The sequence below is a fragment of the Microcaecilia unicolor genome, chromosome 9 (genome assembly GCF_901765095.1).
Source record: "Microcaecilia unicolor chromosome 9, aMicUni1.1, whole genome shotgun sequence".
NCBI classification, from domain to species: Eukaryota; Metazoa; Chordata; class Amphibia; order Gymnophiona; family Siphonopidae; genus Microcaecilia; species Microcaecilia unicolor.
The window spans coordinates 131,402,335-131,405,520 of record NC_044039.1 but is presented as its reverse complement, the minus strand read 5'-3'; the positions used below and the strand labels follow the sequence as shown (position 1 = coordinate 131,405,520).

At 38.7% G+C, this 3,186-nt stretch overlaps 1 long non-coding RNA gene across 1 annotated transcript; it reads left to right on the top strand.

The window, feature by feature from the left end:
• The first annotated feature begins 260 nt into the window (after positions 1-260).
• Positions 261-2,944, top strand: LOC115477486. The gene is made up of 2 exons (XR_003943337.1): positions 261-667; positions 848-2,944. It is a non-coding gene; the product is annotated as an uncharacterized LOC115477486 (long non-coding RNA).
• Positions 2,945-3,186: the final 242 nt, after the last annotated feature.

Sequence of the window (3,186 nt, the reverse complement as noted above, 5' to 3'; positions counted from 1 at the left end):
GCCTATCTGTGAGATGGAAAATGCTCTCTGAAGCTGCTGCTATAAGTTGTTAGTTTTCTCTCCCTGAAAGAGATCCAAGCCACACCCACGAAGTTCAAACTGTCAGTGGGGAGGGTGAGGGGAGGAAATGGCAGTGCTTGATGAAAAAGAGAGCTCAGTTTGATAGGAGATATACTATAGGATGTCATTCTGAGGCCAGGCTAAGTCTAAAGCAGGAGAAGGTATTCTCTGCAGCCTATCTGTGAGATGGAAAATGCATGACATCTATTGTATGCAGATCTATCTCATGCATATTCATTGTGGGTATCCTGAAAGCCTTACTGGCTGGTTGAGACCCACTCTTCTATAGCCATAGATTCCAGGCTGGTTTAGTCTCCCAAACTTCATTTGTACTATTTATCTGTGGAAATGGACTTTGAAAATTGCCCACAATATGTATGTGTAAACTTACATACATATGGCCACTGTAGCCATGACTTTACCCATAGTAAAAAAAAAAAAAAAATAGTAAGTACCTAGTGGTAGGATTGGGAAGGGGGTTGCATGGACATATATACTTTTGGATTTTCAAAAATGTGAGAATATTTTTCTTGGATAAACTACCCACACAAATTAGCAGATGCAAACATGTGCAGGTCATTTTTCTGAGAAAATTTTCAAAGTGAATGTACTACTACTACTACTTAACATTTCTAGAGCGCTACTAGGGATATGCAGCGCTGTACAATTTAACAAAGACAGACAGTCCCTGCTCAAAGAGCTTACAATCTAATAGACAAGTGAACGGTCGGTCCGATAGGGGCAGTCAAATTGGGGCAGTCTGGATTCACTGAACGGTAAGGGTTAGGGGCACCCAAGTTAGCACTTTGAAAATTGGGGCAACGTCCATGGTTATAACATACCCACAGACTCACAGAAAATGTACTCCTATAAAGGCCGCATGCAGAATGTACCATACTGTGAGGGATGGCAATAGAATGAACTTAAAAACTAGCAAATTTAAAGTATACTTAAGGTAAGTCGATTTAATTTTAAGACTTACCAACTATATTTAGGGCTCACAATCATGACCAAGTATAATCAGAAACCTGAAATGGAGAAAAGACCAAGAGGTATTTTCAGGACGAGGGAGAAACAGAAGTCTTCAGTTTACGTTACATAAGCCAGTGGAATGGTACTATTAATGTGAAAATGTAATTTGCAGAGTAAAAGCCTGTTAAATAAATTTATGCATATGTTATCATGGCATGTAATTCTACCTAGCACTGTACTATGGTAATGGTGTTCTCATAGAACACTATGCTAACTGGAAGCATTAATTCCCATAATACTGTGAGACTGTACCTCTGCTATCTTTTGATATTGTGGAAATTATGGGGGGGAGGGGGGTTGGACGGGTACAAAGGCTCATTCAGAAGTTGAACATATACTGACCGACACAAAGCTGTAGATCACCATTGCAATTGTCGGTTGGAAAAATGGAACTCTATTGCTTCATTGCGATGTATGACATCCTTACTGTAACAAATCTGTTATCCAGTGTTGCTGTTGTAATGCTGTTGCTGCTCCCCTTTTATTGACGGGGGTGGAAAACAGTCTTTATCAAGTGCACCATCTGTTCAATATATACAGTATAATCTGTGGGTTAACATCATGGCTTCTTGGTAACGTAATGGAAAATATCTGAAAGTACATTATGGATGTCCCATGGGCTCTGCACATCAGTTACCATATATTATTTATCAGTACTGTACCCATGAAAGGCAAAGAGAAACAATGATGGTGGATAGGTTAAAAAAAATTGATCAGTGTATTATCAACTGGTTTTGCTCTGTTTTCATGCGGTATCAGAACTGTGCTGCAGAATAGCCCTGGCTTTCTCTACTGTTAATGTTTCATGCTGTCTCTGATCACTATTTTCAGTTGCTTGTCAATAGTTAGTAAAGCTGTTCTTTCTACCTCAGGCTTTGCATTCCTACTTATAAAGATACAGTATTGACGCCTTTACACACTCACATTCAGGCAGTTACGCAGCAAAACTGTTGTGTTGGCAGGATGACATCGTAATGAGCACTTGGATTCCATCGTTACTTAATGCTGTTCTCTTAATGCTTGTACAATCAATGCTGGTTTTCATAGGCTACAGTCTTCAGGCCCTTCTTATGGAAGGGACATCGAGATATGGACCTACTGAATGAATACACCACTTAAGCAATAAGGGCCTTTATAACTTTTTGTTAGTCAAAGATTCACTGGAACACTGTTAGGGTCCAAAGACGCTTAGCTTGGGTAGTTCTCGTTGACTGATGAAGGGCTGTCATCTAGGTCATCAATGTTGTTGTGGACATCTGTGGTAAGAAACAAATGTTATATAACGAGTTTAGTCACTTTTGTTTTACACATAAAAAGACTGTTTCGTTTACATGAATGTTACTTCACCTGTGCGATAGACTGCTGATGAAACAATTGGAACTGCTGTTACATAAAGTTGATCATCACCAGAGAGGAAGAGTGGAGGAGCTTTACACTGGAGCCATCCCTGAGCCTCTGCATTTTTTTTCTTTTTTGCAGTAATATTACAAATAGCTAGAAAGAAACAACAGATTTATTATTGTGCTATGTCAATGCGTGAATGGAGTTAAGTGGAGGATTTACTAGAAATGTGCCTGGCCTCGGTTGGTATGATCCTAATGAAAAAAAAACAAAGGACTATTTGCGTAATTAAACTGTATTAAAAGACATACAAAAAACATATATATATATATAAGGTTTGCAGATCCTAACAAAGTGATGTAATATTTTCTTTTCTGTACACTAATGTAATATATGGTGTAATTTATGCTGGTTTTTACTTTTTATGCTTAGAAATTGTTTTCACAAAATATAAAAATGCTTGTACGGTAATAGGATCCAACAGTTGGTATTAAAGGAACTATCAAGTGCAGCACTCGTGTTGTCCTAATTTATGCCATCGGTCAATGAGCTAACACATTCTATTGGTGACAAACATGAAGCAGTATGCAAGAAATCACATATTATATGAGAAATATTGTTGGATGCAGTAGAGCAGAGGTGGGCAACCTGCGGCCCGCCATTGAATCTTATGCGGCCCACAAGACTATAGGAAGTATACACAGAAAATGGCCCACACAAGCATCATGAACCAGAGTTTTGTTGACAGTGAAA